General features: G+C 35.1%; 1 pseudogene; it reads right to left on the bottom strand.

Annotated features, from left to right (window-relative positions):
* Positions 1-5,127: 5,127 nt before the first annotated feature.
* LOC143588449 (disease resistance protein RPV1-like) lies at positions 5,128-9,206 on the bottom strand (annotated as a pseudogene).
* Between the last annotated feature and the right edge of the window lie 12,157 nt (positions 9,207-21,363).

The following is a 21,363-nucleotide window of genomic DNA, read 5'->3' as shown; positions in this document are numbered from 1 at the left end:
ACTCTTTTTCGGTTGTTGTGTAATTCAATTGTGCATCCGAGAGATTTTTACTCGCATAGTATATGGCAACAGGTTTCTTGTCAACCCGTTGACCCAAAACAGCCCCGACCGCATAATCACTTGCATCACACATTATTTCAAAAGGTAAACTCCAATCGGGTGATTTCAAGATCGGGCTTCAACTAATTTCATTTTCAAAATATCAAAGGCCTTAGCACATTCATCATTAAAGTCAAATGGGGAATCCTTAAGTAATAAACTACATAGGGTTTGGTAATATCATTAAAACCCTTAATAAACCGTCTATAAAATCCAGCATGCCCCAAAAACAATCTAATGCCTTTGATATTGGTGGGATGAGGTAGAGTAGCAATGACTTGGACCTTAGCCCGGTCCACCTCGATCCCACGACTCGACAAAACATGGCCCAATACAATTCCCTTTTGGACCATAAAATGGCTCATTTCCCAACTAAGAACCAAATTTGTTTCAACACATCTTTTCAAAACTCTTTCGAGTTGATTTAAACATGACTCAAAGGATGTGCCAAAAATCGAAAATCATCCATAAAGATTTCTAAAGACTCCCCCACCATATCCGAAAAGATACTCATCATGAACTTTTGAAAGGTGGCGGGGGCGTTACATAGCCCGAATGGCATTCGCCTAAACGTGAATGTGCCATACGGGCATGTAAACGTTGTCTTCTCCTGATCTTCAGAATAAATAGCTATCTGGTTATACCCGGAATAACCATCTAAAAAGCAATAAAATTTCTGACCAGATAGCATTTCGACAATTTCGATGTTGCCGCATTCAGTTTTAGATAATCAATACAAATGCGCCACCCTATTACCGGCCGGGTGGCGACATCGTTACCCGAGTCTTCCTTGACAACTTGGATGCCCACCTTTTTCGGTACTGTCTGTGTCGGGCTCACCCACGTGTTGTCTGAGATAGCAAAAATAATCCCAACATCCAACCATTTCAGCACTTCTTTCTTCACCACTTCCCTCATGTTCGGGTTCAACCTCCGCTGAGCATCGTGTGCGGCTGAGACGACGAAACATACTTATAGCAATGAACGGTTCGTAGTAGAAGAAAATCGTCAAACATGATGTGTAACGGCGCTCTGACCTAATGTGACCTAAATCGTGTGGTTGGGTTCAAACATGGAGATTCAATCGGCCCGTTTATTGCACCATAATGGATGAAACTGATATTGATTGCAATTGAAGTCACCTCTGAGTTAATATCGCTTGAGATGAGTTGAAAGGTCGCCGAAGAGGGACGATTGCAGTGGAAGTCGCCAGAGTCAATGAACTACATTTAATTTAACGGCGTCTCCCCACAGATGGTTTAATTACTATTTTATCCCTTCAATATGCTTTATAGATAATATATAGATATTTTGGGAATTTTGTTTCACTACGTGCATGTTGTGATGTAGATCTCAAACAATGGATGAATAATTTGTAATGGAAATATCTTTTTTTGTTTCATATTGGGCATGTTTAAAATATTGGAGATTTAATGTTTTCTACTAGTTTTGTCCAATTTAAATGTGAGGTTTGATATTACGCATCACACATTACCGTCAGATTTCGGTAATCAATCAGGAGGGGATTATAGCATGTTGATTGTTTATAAATTCTTGATGGTCATCATTCAGAAAGGTAACAAAATTCTTGACTTCATTCTTTATGGTCTCATAATTAGCAACCAACTTCATTAAAGTCGCAAAAATAACAACCACAACAAGATTTTTCGTTTATGTTTTTTATTCTTTCAATTTTTAAGGTAACCAAAGGGAAATATATTACAATTATTCTTGAAGTCCAAAATATATTAATCTATAAGCAGAAGTTAACTAGTGTAAAATGTATTAATTTATAATTCAACTTCTTTATGTAGCATGACAACAAAAGAAACTTCGACTTTGTGTTAATTTGTTGATGCGGACAAACCAAAGTATCTTAACTATCATGAGTTAGTGATGAAACTGGTGAAGGTGAATGGGTTCTTCGTGTATGACAACACACTCTGGAATGGATTTGTTGCCATGTCTAAGGATTCTGTTACAAGGCAACTGAACAAAGCCGAATGGATACTTCAAAATTTAACAAAGCACCTTGCAACGAACCCTCACGTGAAGATTGTTGGAAGTTTTAAGTGTGTGAATGAAGGAAGTGGTGGAAGTGGTGGAAGTGGTAAAGGTTTGTCCCACATCGGTTTGGGAACAAAATAATGAATGGTTTATAAGGTAGTGATCTTACACCCATTTGAATTTTTTATAACATGTTTTACCACAAGTCCTACGCGCGCGCAGGGGGTGCAAATTTGGGTTTCTGGACTAGAAATCCATCGAACTCTTGCGTGCCCAAAACCCGAGCCCGCGTATTATTTAAGTTTCAATTCTGCACTAATGGTCATTAGATGATCTTTTGTCAAGACACACCAACGAAAAATCACACTTCATCTTCTTCCTTTTTCTACAACAACATTGTTACGGTTTTCGTTTCGGGCAAGTGATCAAGTCCGGCAGTACTACGCTTCTGTTTCAAACCGGAGTACCCTGGGAACAAACCGCGAATCTTTAGATGATCTTTTGTCAAGACACACCAACGAAAAATCACACTTCATCTTCTTCCTTTTTCTACAACAACATTGTTACGGTTTTCGTTTCGGGCAAGTGATCAAGTCCGACAGTACTACGCTTCTGCTTCGAACCGGAGTACCCTGGTAACAGACCGCGAATCTGTTTAAGGGAATTGTGTTAAACACAAGCCCGGTTTACCGTGTTGATTATTTCTTATTTCTTTATATTTCTTATTATTATTAATACAAGATTTCCAACAAAGATCTCATGGCTCTGTTAGGTAATGGTATCACCATTTACAGACATCTGTATTAGATTCAAGTCGTTCCTTTTGTGTTTATTTTGTTTTTGAAGTTATTGTTATGGAGTATGCCTGTTAATGTTTTAATTATGGAACAATGTTTGATGGTATTGAGTGAATGGAGTTATATATGGAACTTAATGATGGTGGAGAATTGATTCCTTTGATAACGTGTCGGTTAAACGCATACTTTTAAGAAATACGTTTGTGAAAAACATACTTAAGTTATATAAATAAATGTTGTAAACACGTGATCCAAGTTTAAGAGACAGAGTAAGTAAATTTTGTATTTTTATTTTTATAATGAGACTCGAATTTAGATAACCCTCACGAATTAACGCTGCACATGACATGTGACTCATTTTCCTATTAGCCAATGTTGTATTTTTCATTGTATTATTTAATAATACGAATTTTATCAGTAAATGATGGATTACTTACAGTTACTTAGTGGTGAATTTTATCAGTAAATGATCGATTCTGCATCGTAGCCAAATAAAACCGACCCAAATGAACTGAACTAAACAATTGACAGACATCTCTGTTTTAGTTTTGCGAATAAAAACACGAATTTAACCAAACCAGCAAGTGATTATGTTAAACAGGCCGATTTAGAAAATGGTGCCAGTCAGAATGGGTGCTAGACAAAACGGGCCGATTTAGAAATGGTTACTCACCAAACCCATCAACCAGTTTTAACCTGTTTAATATAACTCACCAAACCCGTTAAACTCATTTAGATGTATTGTGTTTTTGTTCATCAATTCATTGTTACAAGTTTCTACAGGTTTTGCTTCATAATTTTTTATAAATTTAGCTCCTTCCTAAAAGTTTAAAAATATTTCATTATCATAGTAACCAAAAATCTAATAAATACATATTCAACCTAAAATACCATACAAATCTAATAAACATAAATTAACTAGACTTTGATAGTTAAAATATTCATCATCATTTTGACTATTTAAAAGCTCTAACAAGATTTTTATCCAAAATACACGGATAAAGACCTAAGACATTGGTTGAAAACAAAGGTTTATATAGAGGGACATCAACTGCAGGAATCATGATACATATGCAATGCATACATTTTACATCATTGTATAGATGCTTAGCAACATGATCATAAAACTTCTTATAAACACTTACAGTTGAGAGTATTTTGTGTTATGGAAATTAAAGTGAAATAGGGATAAGACTTTAAACTCCACAACAATATCAACAAAATAACCGCAGTAACATTATTATGGTAATCACAGCAACAATCTAGAACCACATAATTTGATAATTTCAGAAAGTATCTTTCTTTTTACACTGTTTGAGTTTGATGTTAAATCAGCTTTTTTGAACGGTGAGATCACATAGGAAGTCTATGTCAAACAACCAGAGGGTTACATAATATGATAGTTTAATAAGCAAAATATACTAGATGAACCTTGGAACCTGCTTTTTTAAACATAGTTTGAGCCAAATGAACAAAACAATCTGCCAAATTTTGGTGACTCAAAAGCCTTTTATTTATTTATTTTTTTTTTGAAAAACTCAGAATTAACACAGAAATAAATAAAAATTCAAAGCAAACAAATGCATGACAAAATACATGTGGCGTGGATGATGTTGACATCACAAAATACAAAATGTCTCTTTCAGAGGACAAATTGAAGCTGTGAGAAATAAACTTATAATCTTATTATTGCAGCTAATCATTTAGAGCCCCTACAATCTTACCGTTCATATGCAAGTGTCATACAACCACACGTAAATATTGTTGGTTCATGACACTTTGAAACACAGAATACACAAACTATTGAACTGAATATAACTTGCAGAGAAGAAAGCAAAAAAGGGGTACTATTTTAATTAAACAAATAAAAAACAGTGGATAATAAAACAATTAACTACTAATTTCGATCCTAACGAATCAGTACAAGTAACTGACTGATTCTTTTACCCAACGTGCACCCTAACATCCATTACTAAATCCAACAAACTCGGTCTGCTCTTATTCCCACAACAGCTGACCCATTAACCCTTTAATCTGTGACCGTAAACGAACCAATTAACCCAACAAATATGATGAAGGCACAACTAATGTTTTACGGGGAATGTATGAAGAAGGTAATAAAATCAGAAAAGATTTATTAAGAAATTCTCACACGTGCATTTCATCGAGCATTCATGATTATGTAGAATTTGATTCAGTTCAGCCTCATAATCACCAGTGTAAACAAACACCATTATTAAATACAAGCATTCATGATTAATTGTAAATTGATTGTAAGTATAACCTACTGCATATATGTTTTTGACATGATCAGAGATTAAAAATAATAATGAGGAGTTTTGATGTAGCGTTCTCACCTGATTAAGATATTAGGCGCTGGACTAACTGAGTCAACGTCTTATTCACAGCTCTATGTACGCGTATTCTAAACTGACTTCCACAACAGAATCAATGACTGATGTAAAACCATACGACTCAAGTTGTTCCCTGGACCCACAAATACGCAGACCTTTCAACTGATAAATGCTTTGCGGAAGAAGACTTATGTCGGTACCTTTTATCCATAACTCTTTCAAACATTCTAAACTCCCAAGTTCCTCTGGCAATTTCTTAATATTTTTACAATTGGAGAGCACTAAATGTTTTAAACATCTCATCTTACATATTGTGCTAGGAATATCTCGTAACGATTCAGAACCAATTATGCGTAACACCTCTAAACACTCTAATCTGCATATATTCCCAGGTAACTGCTCAAGAGCCAGACATAAATAAAGTTCAAGTGATTTCAGATTTTTCAATAGACAAATGCTATCCGGAAGATGCTGAAACTTTTGCCACCACAAAGATAGCTTCTCTAGACTTTCTAACCGCCATATATCCCCATGAATTCTTTTTTCAAGTGTAAGCTCTCTTAAATGTTGTAAATCACATATAGTTGCTAGAAAATACTCTGGGTTTTCACAAGCGCATGGACCAAAACGAAAAAGTTTCTCTAAATTTCCACTCCATGAGGATCTAGGTTCATCATATATACATGTAAACCTAAACCCTAGCAAATCATTTGTAGCATGCAGTGGGTATACATCTACACAACTTACATTAATTTCTACTGTATCTATTGAAGCTGATTCATGTTTTTTGTCAACAGTATAATATACAAGATTTAAGCATTCACTTGAGAAAAGGTGGACAAGCTTTTTTAGACATTCCACCGGAGCGTGAATTTCTTTAAGATGAGAGCATCCTTCAAGATATAATCTCTCAAGATTTGGAGTCAGCCCAATGTTAAGGTTAATTACCTTAGACCGACTTAGGTTGAGGGATTTGAGGTTCGGAAACTCAACTGGCATGCAGAGTTCTACAAGGTCTTCACATCTTGTAAGATTTAACAATTCAAGATGTGGAGTTATGCTAAGGTCAAAGGTTCTTAACTTCGAAGAATAACTTAGGTCAAGGTATTTAAGCTTATTAAAAACCTGCATAAGAAAAAATATAGGATGAGAATCAGTGTGATGACAATATATAACATATATGCATTATACAGAACAACCAATCAACCATTATTCAACCTTTCTTTCTCCACCTTCCCACAATTCAGTTATATTGCTATGACACATATCAAGGTTAACAAGGTTATTTGCTTGAAAAGTCTCAGGTAAAGACTGAAAAGGGTAGTTAGTCCAACAAAGATATTGTAAAGCATCAGGTAAGTATTTGTTAACTTCATCAACTTCTGTTACTTTGCATTGCACATTAAGTAGTCTAAGTTCTTCTATCTTTCTAATACCTTTCGTAATAATATCCGAATGGAGATTGGAATATCCCAGATTTATACTTCTTGTTGCTTTGGTGCCCTGTACATAATAAAAAAAATGCGGGTGTGAAAATTTGTCATAGAAAATAAAATTTCCTAGTTGTTCACATTTCATATAAACTTAAAACTTACCAAATCCTTAACCAATATGTCTTCAATTTCCTTTTTAATCCATAATCGACTATGTCTGCTAGGCTCGTTAGGATGCAAACGACGTACTATATTCCAGCCCATTTCTTCTATATGGTCATGGAAACTTGTACGGTCAAAATCAGACACAGTTATCAAAGATTTCTGCTCAAGAACACTTAAACCAATTTCAGCATAATATCCACAACCGTCAAGTATTCTGATTGCATAATCTTTTCTCTTATATTTCAGCATGCAACAACATCTAGAAAGATTTCTTTCTGATCGTCCTCTAGACCATTATAGCTTATCTCCAATCTTTTCAAAGTTTGAGCTTCAGGGATAGTTTTTAGCCTTTCTATGGCACCTTCCCATATATGATCACTTCTACCGCAAAGACGTGAACCCAAAACTTTGATTGTTATGGGAAGCCCAGCAGCATAGCGTACAACTTTTCTAGACATATCTTCATACCCTTGATATGGAATCTCTCTCCCAAATGCATACCTACTAAAGAGGCAAATTGCTTCCTCATCTGATAACAGATTAACATCATGAATGAAGTTTACTCGTTGTGCTATCAACACCTGTTCATCTCTTGTTGTGATGATGATTCTACTTCCTGGCTTAAACCACGTAAGCTCACCAGCTAACGCCTCAAGCTGGTCAATATCATCCACATCATCTAGAACAACAAGTACCTTTCTATTCGGCATCATCCTTTTCATCGTATTTTTCCCATCAAAAACGCCTGTTACGACTATGCTTTGATCATTTAAGACATCTGACAGCACCTGTTGTTGTAATTCCTTCAAACCAGATATTGAGCCTTTTGAGACTTCTCTAACATTCTCAACAAAGCTTTTAGCTTCAAACCAAACAGATATTAGATCGAAAACAGCTCTTGCCAAGGCGGTCTTCCCACCACCTCCCATTCCCTTGATCCCTATCATGCGAACATCATCGGAATCAGTTTCTAAAGATGAAACTACACTCTTTACCCGGGTCTCCATGCCTACTAACTTCCCATCAATGCTCGAGTTAATGAAATGTAGCTTTAGTGAAATTTCTTTAACAATTTGTTGGATAAAATTTGCTTCATGCCTGTGTGTTCAAGAAGATTCAATCGTATTACTTAAAATCCCACATGAACAGTTAATTTTAAATATATAACATACAATGAACAAGATAATGTTATTAATAGGCAGCAAAATCTTGTTTAACATGACTTTTGAGAATGGATGGGACACTATTCAAAATTTTGAGGGGGAGGGGGGGGGGGGGGGAGGGGGGGGACCTGAAAGGAAATATGACAATCTTGAGATTTCATAAGTAACTAAAGTTTTAATATACTTTAACCATCATAATAGAAGTATTTATGAACCAGTGATCCTTTTTGTTGTTAATATTGAAATTTTAATCTTATTTTATCATCATTTATTGGTCTTTAACCAATGTATATGTTTAACAGGGCTCATTTTGACACGACCATATTTTGCCTCTTAAGAAAATCATCTATCTGCCACTCCATAAAATCATACGTGAAGCATCAATATAGTGATATACCCATCAAGATTCGAGTTAAAATTTGACAATAAAAATGCAAAGAAGGAATTACCCATCAACTGTATTATTCAATTCCCACCCAACGAGGCCGGCTGTATCTTTCATAGCAGTTCTCCATCTTGAAACATCATCTTCATTTTCCTGTGTTCGTATAGTGCAAAACCTTCTGAGTATTAACAGGATTTAAAACCACAAACACTAAACAATTGATCAGAAAACATCGTCTACTTTAAAACATGAATTGTTCACGATTAACACAAATAAAACATATACAGATGCACAGATAAAGATGTTACTGAATCTGCTATGAATCCGTTCAGTAATGAACATTTGTTGCAGCAAGAGGCTACAACAGAACAAATACAGTCGAGAGGTAGAACAGAGCTCCGACTGCCCCTTTCATGTTTGGCAAAGGCATTCCCAACCGCCCCACTTTGGTGGCGGACTTCGGTGGATTCCACATCATAGAAGATGGGGTAAGCAGTCTGCTCCTTCGTCTGCTGGCACTCCATAATTTGTACAAGCTCGTCTAAGCACCATGACGAAGATGCATAGTTCTTGGAGAAAACAATTATGTGAAATCTGGACTCTTCAATGGATCTGACAAGCTGCTCACTGATCCTTTCCCCTTTCTGGATTTTTTCATCATCTTTGTATGCTATAATTTCTTTCCCTTGAAGAGCATGGTAAAGATGATCGACAAAGCCCTTACGAGTGTCTTCACCCCGAAAGCTCAAAAAGACATCATACTTGAAGCTCTTTTGAACTGATGAAGCTGAAGTAGATGCCATTGAATGTAAGCTTAAAGGATTGATAGGATAAAATGAATTCTTTATTGACTGGGGAAACGGTTTATGAAATGAATGGAAAAAGAGATGGAAGAGAAGCTCGAATAATTAACTTGAGTGGAAAAACATGTGGAGAAAGTAAAGGTTCTTTATATGCATTTCAACCAAAATATAAGAACAAGAATAAGAATTTAGAAAAGATAAGATTCTAAATAACACTTAAACCAAATATTTGTTAAATAGCTCTGTTACTGTTCAATTTTCAAAGTAATTATATGAAAAGGAAGAACTCAAGCACTCGCATGCCTACTACTTGCTTGCATTGACTTGTTTGTTAATAAAGGTTTATATACAAAAATACTAATGTTAAACATTAAAATAGAATAGCTGAATTTATAAACAATATAAAATACAATTATAAAATATATTATTAAAATTTAATTTCGTTTCATATAAGGTTCCATATGCTTTAAGAGAATTCAATCACCATGACTCTAGGATCCATCATAATAGAAGTATATATGAACTAGTGATCCTTTTTGTAATTACTATTGAAATTTTAATCTTATTTTATCATCATTTGTTGTTTCTTAACCAACGTATTTGTTTGGCACGGCTCATTTTGACACGACCCATATTTTGCCTCTTAAGAAAATCATCTATCTGCCACTCCATAAAATCATATGTGAAGCATCAATATAGTGATATACCCATTAAGATTAGAGTTAGAATTTGACAATAAAAATGCAAGGAAGGAATTACCCATCAACTGTATTCTTCAACTCCCACCCAACGAGGCCGGCTGCATCTTTCATAGCAGTTCTCCATCTTGAAACATCATCTTCATTTTCCTGTGTTCGTATAGTGCAAAACCTTCTGAGTATTAACAGGATTTAAAACCACAAACACTAAACAATTGATCAGATAACATCTTCTACTCTAAAACATGAATTGTTCACGATTAACATAAATAAAACATATACAGATGCACAGATAAAGATATTACTGAATCTGCTATGAATCCGTTCAGTAATGAACATTTGTTGCAGTAAGAGGCTACAACAGAACAAATACAGTCGAGAGGTAGAACAGAGCTCCGACTGCCCCTTTCATGTTTGGCAAAGGCATTCCCAACCGCCCACTTTGGTGGTGGACTTCTGTGGGTTCCACATCATAGAAGATGGGGTAAGCGGTCTGCTCCTTCGTCTGCTGGCACTCCATAATTTGTACAAGCTCGTCTAAGCACCATGATGAAGATGCATAGTTTTTGGAGAAAACAATTATGTGAAATCTGGACTCTTCAATGGATCTGACAAGCTGCTCACTGATCCTTTCCCCTTTCTGGATTTTCTCATCATCTTTGTAGGTTATGATTCCTTTCCCTTGAAGAGCATGGTAGAGATGATCGACAAAGCCCTTACGAGTGTCTTCACCCCGAAAGCTCAAAAAGACATCATACTTGAAGCTCTTTTGAACTGATGAAGCTGAAGTAGATGCCATTGAATGTAAGCTTAAAGGATCAATAGGATAAAATGAATTTTTATTGATTGGGGAAACAGTTTATGAACTTAATGGAAAAAGTGAAGGAAGAGATGGTCGAATAACTTGAGTGGAAAAACATGCGGAGAAAGTAAATGTCCTTATTTGGCGAAGATAAGAATAAGATTCTTTATATGCATTTTCAACCAAAATATAAGAACAAGAATAAGAATTTAGAAAAGATAAGATTCTAAATAACACTTAAAACAAATATTTGTTAAATAGCTCTATTACTGTTCAGTTTTCAAAGTAATTATATGAAAAGGAACAACTCAAGCACTCGCATGCTTACTACTTGCTTGCATTGACTTGTTTGTTAATAAAGGTTTAAATACAAATACTAATGTTAAACATTTTATAAGTTAAACATTAAAATATTATAGCTGACTTTATAAACAATATAGATTACAATTATAAAATATATTATTAAAATTTAATTTCGTTTCATATAAGGTTCCATATGCTTAAAGAGAATTCAATCACCATGACTCTAGGATCCGGTTACACAGTCGCATGGTTATAAAGACGAAATCATTCTTTAAACGGCTATTGGTTCTTGAGCATAGGTATATAGTATATCATATTATGAGTTCACTATAATTGTTGATCATGCTTTACTTTATTAAAGATTTTATCCAAAATGATTTCAATTACACTGATCTGGTCCAGAAGGGTGTTAATGGTGTGTAAATGTGTATAATATTATCACACATTATCATTAATTTATAAGGAAAACACTTGATAGACGAAATTCCTAATCAAATAGACTATTGGTGTTCCACAAGACATAACAATCCATTCAAACAGCCAGGGATTAAACAAGTGTAACTCAAACCGAGACTAAAGCATGGGAATTAAAGAGCTTACTCAGGTCAAATGCCTCGTGTTCAGGTCAGCAAATATCATGTTTAGTGTAGTTTAGGGGGAAATGTTAAATTATAAACTATAACTCCTGATTATTCAGTTTATGTATATACGTTGTAGGATTGAATAACTTTATATTAGATAGAGTTATGCATTTATTTGGTCACAGAAGTTGACAAACGTCAAACTTCTGGTACTAGCGGTTATTGACAATTTCTGTTACACAAAGCGAACTGGCGTAATATCGTTGTATGCACCAGTTCATAGCCTGTACATGAGCACAAAATTGTAAGATTCTCGGATCAATTATATAACTAAAAATGGTCTCTTTGACTTTCGCTGGCAAGCTAGATTCATCATAACGATTCCACTATTCTTGATTATAAATTTATAATCTTGCATATATGGATGACTAGTTCGTGATTGAGTGTTCTTGATTACCAACAGGGTTGGGGAGAAATGGTTCTGCATTACATAATAAAAAGGTTAAAGCAAATAAAGATAAAGAGTATTTCCTTGTCATTTTAGTGATTTTTTTTCTCGGTAGTTGTTAAAGGTGTGTAAATGTATATAATATTATGAGCTCCTTGAGAATCGTTGATCGTGATTTACTTTATTAATTATTTAACTAAAAATACTTTAACTTACAATTGTCTTGGCAGCGAAAACCTGGTGGAAGGCAATAGGTCCTTTTATGCCTTTTGTACTTTTCACTTTTGAGCCTTTGGTTACTGAAGTACTGGGAAAACAAGGACAGATTGGTCATTTTGGTAATAATATGGGTTGCCATGGGTAATCTGGGAATTTGGGACTGCATGGAAACTACTATGGTCGTCGTCATTTAGGTCTATTTTGCCAAAATTTACTTTTTTGTCAACGGTCAGGTACTACTTTCTTGTTAGCAGCTTAAGATCATTTTTGCTGTACCTAGTACACAATCACAAAAACAAGCTATTGAAGCAATTGTCTTAATGGAAGTTATTAAGGATCAAAGGCTGATTTTTGTGGTTAGTGTTATAAGTCAATCTTTGTCTGACTTGTATTGGACTGAAAATTCTGTATTGGAGGTCCAAACAATTGGTATATCCAATTTGAACATTTTTTCATAGTAAGGGTATTTTGGGCATTGGGCTCAATGGTAAACTTTTCGGTTTTGAGAAGAGAAAGCTTAAGGATATGAGCATTAAGTTGGACCGGGAAGTGGATGAATTGTTACTTAATAATAACAGCATTTTTGTTAATTATGAGTTTCTGGTCATGTTTGACTTTTTTTCTGGTCAAACATCACATGTGGAACTTTCAAAAGATTTGCAATCTGCTTTTAAAATTGCCTTTGGTTCGGGTTAAAAATAGTCCAGGTTTTGAGCCCCTTTGTTTTCACCTCTCTTAATTGATTCTAGTCAAACGTACATGACAATCATTTTGAAACAGGAGAGGTGGTTTAAATAAACCGGAGCAACAACTTTGATTTTACCCATTTGACTTTTAGCAGTTGACATGTTATCACATAAATGAGAAATTGTACCATCATACTTTTAGCAGGTCTTTCTCTGAAATATTCCCGAGCCGAATAAGAGCAAAAGCAATGGCTCCCAAGATTTTTATAATTTGCTGATCAAGAAGAACATAATCAACCTGTCATGTGTGAGACAATCATCCCCGCAGTATTTATAAGAACGAACTATATTTGACTACCGAAAGTAGTTAATATTTTGTGATCAATAAAACATAAAATTGAGCCCACGTTATTGAACGGTTGGAATGCACGATGCATCCGATATTTCATCTGTCTAAGTGAAACAACCAGTGAAAATTGTAAATACAGCTTCAAAAACATTAGTTATAAAATATGTGAGTCAAGTAAACCAATATTTTTTTTTAGAAAAGGAGATTGTGCCTACATTAATTGAGATTCATCACAAAATGGAAATCATGATCAAAAGGCTAGATTCGGTACACTCATAAGTCATAATCACAACTTACCAAGTTATAGAAACAGTTAAATAGGAGAAATGCATTGGATTCAATATTCAATTAGTTTGACGGTGCACTCGATCAAGAGCTTGATGAAATGCCCAAGAGAAAAATTGAATGCAAAAAAGGTGATTTTGAAGAATTGGTTATTAAATGAAATGGATGTCGATGTTACAGAAAATGAACACGGAATAAAACAAATGTAGAAACAAATAAGAACGAGAAACTGGAGTGTTTCGATGTTTTGGAAGAGGGTGTGTCACTGGTTGATATTGATGATAAATTGATCGGTTCGATTACTGAGGTTGCATTGGAACATGCAGACATCAATATCCTCGTTGAATCAGCATTATTACTCGACGTTTGCTCATATGATGTGTGTTAGCAATTTAGCATGCTCAGTGGCGGCCCAAGGTTTTCGGAGGCCTTAATCGAACTAAAAAGTTGGGGCCTTTGATAATAAAAATGTCGTAAACCATCTTTCCCCGAACTTGGTACCGACAATTGAATTATTAATTTAATAGTAATAAATTTTAACTATTCAACAAAGTTCAAATATATAATGTTTAAGTGTTCAACTAAGAAGTAGAGAACAAATTAACAATATTCTAATCATGACGTAGCAAATAACAAGCAACTCAAATAATTGAATAGATAATTAGATTTATATACCCAACCTTGAAAGTTTGGCACAGTCAATATGAGGGTTCTAAACCTTTGGTAATTGGCAATTCAAAATTTAACCCACACAAAAAATAAATAAATAAATAACTGTAGGTCCCGTGACCGGATCAAACAACACAAGAAACTAAGTACTAGTCGTTCTTAGATCAACCTCACAACTAGTTGGCGGAAACAACTAGTTGGACCGAGATCTCGGATCTTGTGTGTGTAAGGGAGGCCGAAACTTGAAGGTGGGGTGAAGGGTTAGAGAGTTTTGGAGTTAGAGAGAATACTTGGATGGAAATAAAATGCAAAAGGTTGTATTCACAAAGGTTGTGGAAAAATGGGTTAAGTGACCTTATATAGGGTCCCCATTTCTCCAACAATTACATTTTGTCCTTACAAAATAAACGTACTGAGGTACGTAATACACCGACTCTAAGCAAATATAAAGACATACGCAATCCTAAAACTAATATAGAATATTGGCCCTACAATCTCCCTCTAGGATTGTGTATGTCCAGAAACCTTCAACAATTTTTTTGCTTCATCTTTATTTCTAGAAATCTAGTAGTTGTCTTGATCCAAGAGCTTGAACGAGATTGGATCTTGACAATTCTTTATTTTCCGATCTTGAAGACTTGAACTTCAATCTTATTTCCTGGGATGAATCGGCAACGGCAAATTTAGAAACATCAGATGCGGGAGGCTCGACATTTAATTTTCTTTTTGGATATAATGTCCTAGATCACACTTCTATTTGGATATTATTATGCCAAGAACCCAAAGTCGATTGTAGATATATTGGTCCACTTTAAACTTAACAAGTATTTTGATTTCATCGTGATACGTTAAGGTACAATTTGGCACAATACTTGTGTGGTCCCCTGTTGATCCGACTCGTTACAAACTCCATCATATCTCGGGCATAGTTTGTGTTCATCAGTATCACCCCGAATTGACTCAGACCCCCTAATGATTGATCAAAACATTTTGAGCTTCGTATAATTTTTGCAAACTTTTCTTTCAAACAATATGTAAAGGTTGAACCATGGACTTACTAGCCTTGTTGGCTTATGCCTTCATATAAAGTGTTTAGGACTTACTTGTTTGCCCCACGTTACGTGGTTCTAATATAGCCCTTTTTTGTTTGATAAAATTATCAACATTTTTGTTGTTGATTTTGAATACTTTTTGAGTATTTTGCAGTTTTTCTGCTTTTTCAATAATTTTTTTTTATATTTTCATTATTTGAAGCTAAAGCAAGAAATAATTTTTCATTGTGACCAATCACTAACAGACTCGTGTATGACTGACTATTAGGATTTTTGCCTTTCATTAATATGACTTATGAGTCGGCAACCGCTTCATAAGAGTGTAACCACTAGCATATGCAGATATTTAAGTTTATATCACTATGATACTTACTCATTTGTTAAGCCTATCTACACATCAATCAATGATTTTGTTGGCTTTTGATCTACTCTTCTCATGTGCTAGGATCACCTAAGACACTTTTCTATCATTTTCCAAAGGTCGGATTAGTTTCTCAAAATTTTCTGATATTTTAATGTTATCCGACTCCCTCAAAGCAGGAGCTCCCTCTAAATGAGAAATTATATTTTTTTAAAGTCTTTTTCAGATTTTCTTAAACAAAATAATAATATAAAATATTTTTGAAAAGTCAAGTGACTTAATTTTTGTTTTTCTTAACAAAGGTAGAATCTTTTTGGCGAGTTAAAGTTAACTCATTTTCAAATAATAATATAAAATATTTTTGGACAGTTAAGTGACTTAATTTTTTATTTTCTTAACAAAGGTAAAATATTTTTGGCGAGTTAAAATTAACTCATTTTCTCCCTCTAAAATTGTGACATATTTGAAAAATATTTACAATTTTATATACAAAAAGATAGATAGTTTGTTTTAATCAAAATTGGACGATGGCTTTAGTGAAAAGGTCAGCAAAGCTGTTGTCAGATGGACTACCATAAGTATGCATTATCACATCATATAACAAAGTTGAAGAGATTCAAACCGAAGCCCATGAGCTGATGTTGGATCCATCACTTAAGAAGCGCTCGACAAGTTGTGGTTGATACATTTGAACATGGTTGGCATTGTTGAAGCACAAAGTATGAAACATTTCCCATTCCCTGAAGTTTGTCATCCCATGTCGCTTATGAAAGACTCGAATCCGCCATCGAATGGTTTAGCATCAAATAGCAAGGGTTCGTCTCCCATCATATGTCGTGGGGTGCAACCACTATCTAAGTACCGAATACTCTCGATAGTCCTCCTTGATTGACCTTACATGCACTAAGCGTTTAAATGGACACAGGTTCCCGAGACTTAGTTGTCTCGGGAAAGTCGACCATAAATCGACAAAACTTGATTTTATTTCTTGAAAACAAATTATTTCTTGGCGTCTCGTCGCTTGAAGAACAGTCCTTAGGAATCCAAGCACAAACTTGTTCCTTGATTTTGGCAATTTTGGACTTTTGTTTTCTGAATTTTAAAACTGTTTTTGTGAATCCTCAGACTTTTCAGTCTTAGGATTCTTTTTGATTTTATCCTTTTTAGATCTCCAAAAAGGTTTTCTCTTGTGTTTTACTTAATTGACTTTGGATCTCACATCCATTTCACTAGCTTCACTATCAGCTTGATCAGTCCTTGAATTTGGGCTACTAAAAGCACCTTTTGTGGACTGACTAAGCCGCATTTGAATATCAAGTTGTTGCTTGAACCAGTGCTTGCAATGTCTTGCAAGGTGAGACGGATTACCACACACAAAGCAAAGTTTTCTTCTATCTTCCCTATAGAAACCGTCAGAATGATAATACATGGGTTGAGGCGAATAAGGAGATGGTTGTACGGGAACAAACAAGCTGTCAAATCTATGACCTCGATCATCAAAAAAATTTGTATAGAAAGAGTTAACATAATCTTGTGGATAATAACCATAGTAGCTATTATCAAATTGATTGTACAGTTGAGGTTGATAATATTGATTAGTAGATTGATAAAAATTGTTTCTATGGACATATTTACCCGATGTACTTGCATTTTCCTTTTCAAAACAATTTTCATTAACTTTGGTTTCCTCAACTTTACAACTATTTGGCGAACAACTAGGTAAGTCAGTATTCACATATACCTTTTCATGCACGTTTTTATCAATAATGGTTTCATCAAAAGTAGTTTCACAGTCACTATCAGAACTGGAATCATCATTTTCATTTTCAATAGTCGTGCCAACATGAACACTCTCATCAAATACATCATTGTTCAAAATGTTTTTGGAATCAATAGATGAATCAAAAAGTATGTTTTTATCTCCACAAACCTTGTCTGTTTCCACACACCCCTTATCTTCTACACAACCCGCTACAGAAGATGAACTACTATTAGGACTACTAACTGAAGGAACAGCTGAATCAACAGTCTTTGGAGCAGCAGGAACAAATGTCTTTGATATGGGCACATAACCAATACCATAGACCATTTCTTCCTCTGGAGGGGAATTAAAGTCAAAGTGAGGAAGGCTAGTATAGTTATTGTTAAACGTTGGAGGTACAGCAGAACTATCATAGCCTAAACCAGTCTTTAATCTTAATTCCATTTGTGACCAATTAGTTTATTCAGTTTCTCAGAACTAACTCAAAGTTTACTATGGCAACTTTTCTTTGGGTTAATTCAATCTCTAATTTGGAAATTTTAGCGTTTAGTTCAATTACATGATTTTCATGACGTTTTGCCAAATTTCTAGCAATGGAAACTTGTTCCCTAAGATCGGCCATATCATTACCATGAGTGTAAATTCTGATAGTGTAAATCTTTGTAGCCTTTTTAAGATCATCATTTTGAACTCTAATGCTCTCAATTTGTTCAAGAATTTTAGCATTATGGTTTCTATAGTGAAGAACTTTATCTATGCAAGCTTATGAGCAAAGTTTGTGTACCTCGGGAATGAGAGAGGCAGGTGTAGGAATCCCATTAGTGGAGCTTGACGAGGTGTTTGCTTGACTACTTCCACTTGCAGCACACTCGGGGATTATAGGACTTTCTTGACTGCTCACACCCGCATCACTTGTCTCATATTTATTTTCTCTGCACCAAAACTTGATGGTAGAAGTCATCTCTGAGATTGTTAAGGTATCCAGGTTTGTCATTCTCTTGATGATAATCACACTGCTATTCCATGTATAAGGCAGTGAATCCAACAACTTCATGTTGATCTCAGACAACTCATGGATGATATCAACACTTCTCATTTTAGTAACGAGTGACTCAAATCTGTTGATGAGAGAGGCAACCGATTCTACTTGAATATGTTTAAAGTTGTTGAATTCTTCTTTTAATATTCCTTTGCGGTTGTTTCTCATTTCCAGGTTCCCTTCAAATTTGTTCACTAAGGCATCCCATAGACCCTTAGCAGTGGTGTAGTCTCTCAGTGTCAATGAAATTTCTCGTGAAAGAGATACAGTTAGAATACCAAAAGCCTTTTGATCTTCAGCAAGCATTCTTCGATCATCATCATTGTAGTTAGTCACGGTTTTGGGAACCTCACCATCAGTACAAGTTGTCATAGGACGGTGTGGACCCTGTTCAATAGGTCTAATAAGATTGTAATCAATGATCTTGAGATAATTGTAAAACCTCCACTTAAACTCATCGAAATCACAGTCCCATTTCATCAACTTTGGAGGCTTAGAAGTGGTTCCAGCCTCGTTCTCAAACATCACATATTGAATAGCTTCAGCACTAGCAACAGTGGAAATTGGATTTGGCATTTCTTAAAATCTGCCAAAAACTAAGCCTGATCTGATCTAATGAAAAGTGATCCTTTTGAAAAGGGATCTAATTTTGAAAACTGAGCGATTTGAAAACTGAGCGATTTTGAAAAGTGATCTAATTTTGAAAACTGAGCGATTTTGAAAACCGAGAGATTTGAAAACCGAGCGATTTTGAAAACCGAGCAATTTGAAAACCGAGCGACTTTGAAAACCGAGCGACTTTGAAAACCGAGCGATTTTGACAAAGTAGGCGAAAATTTTAAACAAATCTAGTAAGTCACCAACCCACTTTCCTTGTCACCTTTCTCAACCATATCCAAATACATGCAACTATACAAACACAATTTCTTGAGAATCACACACCACAAACACAACCTTTAACCCATTTTCAACATCTTCATGAACAAAAACAACTTAAATTTCTTAAGAACTTGAAGAACACAAAAATCCGAAAATCACTTATTTTCTCGAAAAATCCGTCTTTTCACACACAAGACCAAAATCCAATGTTGTGACCCAAGATCTACAACTAGTAGAGCCCGAAAGCTCTGATACCAATTGTAGGTCCCGTGACCGGATCAAACAACATAACAAACTAAGTACTAGTCGTTCTTGTATCAACCTCACAACTAGTTGGCGGAAACAACTAGTTGGACCGAGATCTCGGATCTTGTGTGTGTGTAAGGGAGGCCGAAACTTGAAGGTGGGGTGAAGGGTTAGAGAGTTTTGGAGTTAGAGAGAATACTTGGATGGAAATAAAATGCAAAAGGTTGTATTCACAAAGGTTGTGGAAAAATGGGTTAAGTGACCCTTTATATAGGGTCCCCATTTCTCCAACAATTACATTTTGTCCTTACTAAATAAACGTACTGAGGTACGTAATACACTGACTCTAAGCAAATATAAAGGCATACGCAATTCTGAAACTAATATAGAATATTGACTCTACAATAACTGAAGGCAATTGGCAATTAATATGGAGTGGCAGATGCTAATTCCGATTTATGTTAATTTCCAATATCAATTAAATGCACTTTAATGTGGAGTAATAGCAATTTCCATTTTGACAACATGCATGACGTTCACGTGTCTGACTTCTCAGCATCTTTTCTCGATCAATATCGCAAATAAAAAAAAGAAAGAAAAGCCCTAATTTACACAAAAACAGTTTTAATAAAATGGGGGCCTTTTCTTGTTTGGAGGCCTCAAGCTAGGGCTTGGCCCATTAAAGCTATTGGGCCGGCCCTGAGCATGCTGCTGATCATGAGATGCAACACAAACAGGTATGGCCCAAAGTTGGTTCAAATGATGGCCTGTATATAAAAAGGCTTGAAAACGTAAAACGAGAACAAGATATATGCACCAACATAATGAACTGGAGCTATTTCTGCCAATTACTCTTAACGCATCAATTAATCTTTATTTATCAAACAAAAAATCATTACTAATATGTAATGTAAAATTTTAGTTAGTGAAGTGTGGGTCGGTCAACGTAAGATTTTATTGATATATAATGTAAGATTTTGTTAGTTGCATTTCTTGGCATGTTTTATAACACTTAAACACTCAATTTTCGCCATATATAATGCGTTTATCGTACATATATCAAATTCTTTTGTGAATATCTTGTTTCGTGGAGTGGAGTCTACTTTGGATCGTTTTATTGTTTTGTGTAGGTGCGGGGCAGTTGGGAGTGACAACAAGGGGTCTTAGAAAGAATTGACAAGCCAAAACGTGTGATCGGTTTCAAGAAAAACGAAAGTAAAGAAATTAAGTGAAACACGAGATACAAAGATAAGCTAGTGGAGTATGGAGCTCAAGATAGTATGGGCTGAAACTTATAATCTAATTATTCAAGTGGAACTAAAGTTATATCACAAGATAGCTTATAAATCGTTCATGGGCTGCGCAAGGAATTTAGACGAAAGATTAAAGATGGGCTCTATTTAATAAGTAGGCTTGACAATTAATTAAGAGTGACCAGATCATGCACTTGGGCTAGTGGGCCTCAATCGAAATTTGTTTGTGTGAGCAGCAAGAATATTAAAGAAAACATTCGTTAGGGATTTGGGATGGATCATCGTTTTGACGGCAGAGAGCATACAACCTTTGGGTTTTTGTTTCTTGTTTTGTAAGCTTTATTATTTTTAATGTTTTGTTTATTGAACGTTTTGATTGTTTTAGCCACCATGTCCGGCTAGATCAATTTAATTTCAACACTAGGGTTTGATTGATTCGAAACTTATGTGAAACGTTTATGTGATTCGTTTGTTTGAATGGTTTGTTTGTTTAATTCTTGTGCTTAAACGCGGTTCTATTCCGGT

The sequence above is a fragment of the Bidens hawaiensis genome, unplaced genomic scaffold, assembly GCF_021521415.1.
Source record: "Bidens hawaiensis isolate Kalapana, Puna unplaced genomic scaffold, B.hawaiensis_p1.1 tig00001576_1, whole genome shotgun sequence".
In the NCBI taxonomy this organism is placed as follows: domain Eukaryota; kingdom Viridiplantae; phylum Streptophyta; class Magnoliopsida; order Asterales; family Asteraceae; genus Bidens; species Bidens hawaiensis.
This window is presented reverse-complemented; position numbering and strand designations above follow the sequence as displayed.